Here is a 6,000-nt window from a genome sequence, read left to right as displayed (position 1 = left end):
CTAAAAGTAATGTAATTTAAGTTAATGTAATTTTTTTTTAACTTTAATAATCATACGCAGAGTCATTTTATACGAGGAAATACTTAAGCAGTCCTAGTATTTATTTTTATCAATAAATCTTACAATTAAGGGTTCTTTTTTAACTACTGTAGCAGTAAAAAAGATTGCCTTTATGAAAATATTAAACGAAACTCTTGTACTAAAGTAACGCGATTTGTCGTTCATTAAATAAACAGCCCAATTTTACGCAGAGCTTTTCATGATAACTTACTAACACAAACTTGTACTTCCGATATTGAGCTTACAAACTTTCAAAGCTGTAAGAAAGTTTAGCTGAAACTTGGGTACGATAAATGTATGGCGTAGATATATCATTATAATTATATGATTTAACTTGTTAGTAGCAAAACTGTTATTGACATCCAAAAGGAGTAACACTACTAAAGTTATAACTGCGAATGTTTGGATGAATGCATGGATGTTTGTTAGAAGATATCACCAGAACGGCTGCGTGGATCTCGATGAAGTCTATATATATATATAAGAAAGTCGTGTTAGTTACACTATAACTCAAGAATGGCTTTAGGGATATGGCTGAAAATTGGTGAGGAGGTAGCTTAGAGCCAGGAGACGGACATAGGATACTATTTACTTTTTTTTTCGAATTTTTCCCTTGAAGAACTGATTTTTATTTAACGGCGGACGACGGAGTCGCGGGCGACAGCTAGTGTGCAATTTGGACACACTAGAAGAGCTCCTCTCCCTCTCTCCCTCCCTCTCTCTCTCTCTCTTTAGATATAATTACGAAATTAATTTCTTGCCTTGTTCAGTTTGTTTGAAAATATTATATTTTAAAGATGATTTTCTTTTGTTTTTCCGAACAAGCCACAGAAAAGTTTTGTTAAACGATGAAGTAAGCAAATTTAAAATGTTTGCATTTAATGCGAAAAATGAAATTTATAGAGAGCCTCAACACCTTTCTGTATAAAATCTGCAAGAATGATGATAAATATACTGCTGGCTGCTACACGCCTAACGACTATTTAATTCTCGCTAAATTGTGATTTATTTACGCAGCAAAATTTACGACACTCAAACACTTCTTAAACCTTTTTAAGATTCATTCAAACAACAATTCATGATACAATTTACAGTAATTTTACACCTGTTGTTTAAGTTTTAATAGAATACCTTAATTGGGTAAGTATAAATCGTTTCATATTTTAATATTTATCGATAAAAACGCTTATGATCAAAATTATTAAAGACTACTTGTGCAAGCGACTTCGTCTGCTTAACATCTAAATACTTGGACAGTACTTTATTTTACTAAAATAAACGTATCCTAAATTACTCCTTATTACGACCTGCCAATAAAAGTCCCGTGAAAATCGGTCCAGGGAAATCGGTTCAACAAACAAACAGACATAATTTGTAAAAAAAATATTATTTTGGTGTATGTACCGTATATTCATATACATGTAGTAAAAGAATGGTTATTTTAATATTACCAAAAGACACTCAAATTTTATTTATATGTATGTAAAACAAATGCAAAAAATTAGCCGTACTAATTGCGGCCCTAAGCTCTTTGAAGTTTTAACAGGAGTTTTATGTATGTCACGCGGGCTGTGCGGTAGCGGTGCGTTGTCACCTTTGATTAACAATATTGCTGACGGACTGTTGTCACACTCATACTGATAACTACAAATCATATTAAAATACCACACAGTAAGTACATTAAAACGAGCACAGCAGGCTTAACATAGCTCAGTACTATTATTAACAAATTGTTCCGTATTGTCTTACAGATTAACTGAACGACGTGTGATCTGCGTCACCGCATTTACTCGTGTGGCATCTCCCTTATAATTACGGAATAACTTTTAAAATGTGTGTTTATCGATACGTACACAAGTACATAAAAAGTGAAAATAATCTGTACTTCCTACATCGACTAACATTAATTTCTAAATACGAAATAAACGCTGTAAAATAAATCTTGTAGTTTAAATTGTGGAGCTTAAATTATAAATATGAACGCTTGGTTTACTATCGAAAAAGCTGAATACGAATTATTTTATTTGCTTATTTGTTAAAAAGGTTGCGTTTGCGGTTTCATCGAATTGAAATGTTTTCGAAAGCTGTAGAATATTTAATGTTATTTAAGTTTATAAATAAAAGTTTTAAGATTAAAAATTTTCGTTTCATTTCACATTTGGTTTTGCGGTTTATTGTATTATTTCGGTTTTAATACAATTTCCACTACTGATTTTGTACAAAGCAGTCTCGTCATATTTTAACATGTCTTTTTTATGACCGATAATTCGATCAATAGTTATAAAGTAATATAATGCTGGCAACACACGATAGACTTGACATGACAGTTTTACATGCATAGTGTAACGACTAAAAGGTACAGTTATGTCTTTCCCTTTCCACTCACTTCTTATAAGGAATGGATGGAAAGGGAAAGTGGATTTGGTGGGTCAGCGGTGAGATGGGGAAATGTTCTCTTTTTGTGCGTCTCCTCCTCAGTAAAAGGACGCATCTTCAATTGCTGTTGACTTTAGGCAGCGGTTTGCTCGTTTGCCATCTTAAACCTAACATTTAAATAAATATCTATTATTAAACTTGGTTATCTGCAGGGTTCTGAAACTATTCTTAGGGCTCTAACTATTATGCAAAACCTAGTGTGTGTATCCTGCTTAAGGATCCTGGTTTTGGGTCAGTGAATATTTTAACGTCGCCAAAGGACATACGCTACGCGCCGATCTTGCTTTTGATCTTTCCGTGATTTTCATTCGGCTATCAAATAGGTTACGAATATAGGGAAATAGGATAACTCGTCTTTTGAAGTAATGTACTTAATTTTATTCATTGCACATTGTAGTTGGTCTGTTTAAAAACTAAATTTATTAATAACATCAAAAATAAAATCACCCTCACTATTGTTTAATTTCATGTCCTACTAAATTAACAATTTATCATGCTCAATCTACCATAATATTTTAGGACAGTCTGTAGCCGAAATAACAACAAAATAATAACCATTTAGTAGTAGAAGTTATTTAAGGAGCTTGTCATATATCTGGTTTCCTGGAAATTCGAGCTATAATGTTGGAATTTAGTGCACATTTCCTTTATTTTGTTATAAATTATAGTGTATTGGATACAGGGCTTTCTAATACAGCAAATAAAGTATGGTTACCTTGAGTTTTCACCAACGGAACATATACAAAAACATAACTATATAAATACAATCTCAAAGCCGTAATATATTGCTTCTTATTTTGTTTACATTGAGTAAGACAAACAATATTCCTCTGATAAGAAAAATAACTTGTTATTTGTACAAAGAGAGAAAACAACAAACTAATATTAATATTATCGGTCTTTTTTGCTCAAAATTGCTTTTCATTTGTTTATATTTGAACAACACATTAACCGTGTTTACACTATCGAGACATCTGATTATAACAGCCTTTACTTTATTTCCAAACTAGTTATTTCCCGCGACTCTTACTTAAACTTAATTTAGTAGCCTCTATGTTCTTCCAAAATGTGTTCTACATCTACATTAAATTTCAGCGAGATCCACGCAGCTGTACTAAAGATATCTTCTTACAAACATCCAAACATTCACATTTATAATATTAGTACTTGGATCTTGGATTACTTGGAGCACAATAAATTTTAAGGAATTAAAATAATTATAATTTCTAAACTTAAAACTTTTCCGCAATTATTGCAATGTCACGTTTTGTGCACCAAATTGCTATTGTGTTTCAAAAAACCTCCACCTTTGTGACTTGCTCCAAAAACTAAATTTCACACGTAAATTATTTTGGTACGGAACATCCAGTTTTCCCGAAACGTGTTTCAGATTTAATGGCATTCAGCGACCATTTCGTTGAACACAATAGTTCGAGAGAGCTTATCTTTTAACATTTTTTGTCTTTTTAGCACAGTAAAATGTACACGTAAAATTTTAGACTTAGCTACTAATGGACTACACTTTTACGTGTACCCTAAAAGATTTATGAAAATATGTTGCAAAGTTCTTCTTATTTCTAGATATAAATATTCGTATGTAAAGGTAAAAACTGAGCTATATGAACGTCAATCCCAAACTACTGGATCTAGATACTTGAGATTTTTCATAGAAATTTATATTAACACATAGGCAATCACTAGAAAACCCTTATAAAAATTCTTCCACAAATTTTACTACAAGCGATCAAAGTTTCTTTTTCTTTTTGAGATACCTTTTGACTAATGAAGGTTGGCGATCAGTTCTCATCAAAGATTGGTTTTCAAAACAAATAATTGAGAATATATTATGTTTTTTTTTTTTGGAATTCATTTCCTCTACGCGAACGAAGTCACGCGTGAAAGCCAGTAACAAATATATTTTTGTTAATTTACATACGACTTAATATGTGTTTATATCCGAATTTATATAACAAAATAGTTAATACTTCGGTTAAATTTATTAGCGTCTTTTTATCTAAGTTATATATCAAAAGAACAGCTTTTTATGATGTCGTTACAAAGCCCTTTTCTTTAGTAAATAGAGCTCATCCTGACCTTTCACACTTAGACACATAAATATAATGTAAACAATATATTTTCTATATTAACTTTATATTACTATGGTAAGCAAAATAAACGAAGAGAAATGGTGCTTTAGGGGTTAACCACTTGACGTGTAATCTGCAGGTACTAGGTTCGAATCCCACCACATGTACATTTATCTTGTCTTACGGTGGAGGAAAACATCGTGATGCAACCTTCACATAACAGTGACGGACCAACGTGATGGCCTAGTCATCCCTACTACTTAGGGTAGGCTAGGAAAATTAAATTTTGTGGGTAAAAATAACATTTAAATGCAACATATAAAAATAACGTCAAATTCCATACAAAAGGATCATTTAACTATTTAATTTTATCGCATAATATGTGAAAATTTTGAGAATTTTACCAATATTGGAATTTACATATTTTAGCATGAAATTTGCAGTTTGTCTACGATTAAATTTACACTATATATATACTATACATATATATACTAAATTAAAGTTATATAGTGGCATATTTCTTGAGAAAAAGTGTTTAAAGTTGAAATACGTGTAGCTTTGCTTGTAGCAGCTTCATTTCTTCAGGAAATACATTTACGACGCAGTCTGACAGTACGTGACTAAAGCTTCTTTGAAATGTCGCTACTTTAAAAAAAATGTCTTCGTACTTTGTCGATGTTAGATTTAATGTTCATATTATATTTTCTTTCTTGCAAATTAGAGGAATCTTTAACCATCTCGTCCATATTTTTTCAAGATTGGCAGGTCGAACACAATTAATAGAAAAAATTGGGTTTACGTAAACCCATATTTTGCTATTAATTGTGTTATAAAGGTTTGAAAATATCATTTTGTTACTAAATCAAACTTATCCTAAAATTAATTACCAATGAAGTTGGATTCAACTGTGAAGTTTGAACTTAGATTCATTTAATTAAATTAAAAAGATCTAAGAATTATTGATACGTTTTCATTTTGTAAAGTATTCCAGCTTAACTCTATTAAATTATCTTAAGTTTAATAAGCAAGACACAAAAGTTTATTTTGAGCATATGAGTAATTACATTATACCCAAGAGAGCTTTTGTAATGAGATCAAACGAAGGTGACATTCATAAAGAAAATAATGAACAAAGAATTTCTGTACTTATGACACATCGTATAAAGGTGTAATTCCTATAAAAATCATCTTTTTTTTTATAACAGAAGAGAGCAAACGAACAGCGGGAACACCGAGGTGTTCAACGACGCCCATGGACATCAGCAATACCAGAGGAACCGCAAATGCGTTACCGGCCTTTGAGGTGGTGATAAGCTCGCTTCTTGAACTTAGGGTCCAGTCGTAGCGGTTTGGAAATATGGCCGAGGACAGACCATTCCACAACGCTGCTGTGCGAGGCAGGAAGTTTCGCGCAAAC

The sequence above is a fragment of the Papilio xuthus genome, unplaced genomic scaffold (genome assembly GCF_000836235.2).
Source record: "Papilio xuthus unplaced genomic scaffold, Pxut_1.1 DF824888.1, whole genome shotgun sequence".
In the NCBI taxonomy this organism is placed as follows: Eukaryota; Metazoa; Arthropoda; class Insecta; order Lepidoptera; family Papilionidae; genus Papilio; species Papilio xuthus.
Note: the sequence above shows the minus strand (reverse complement) of the source record.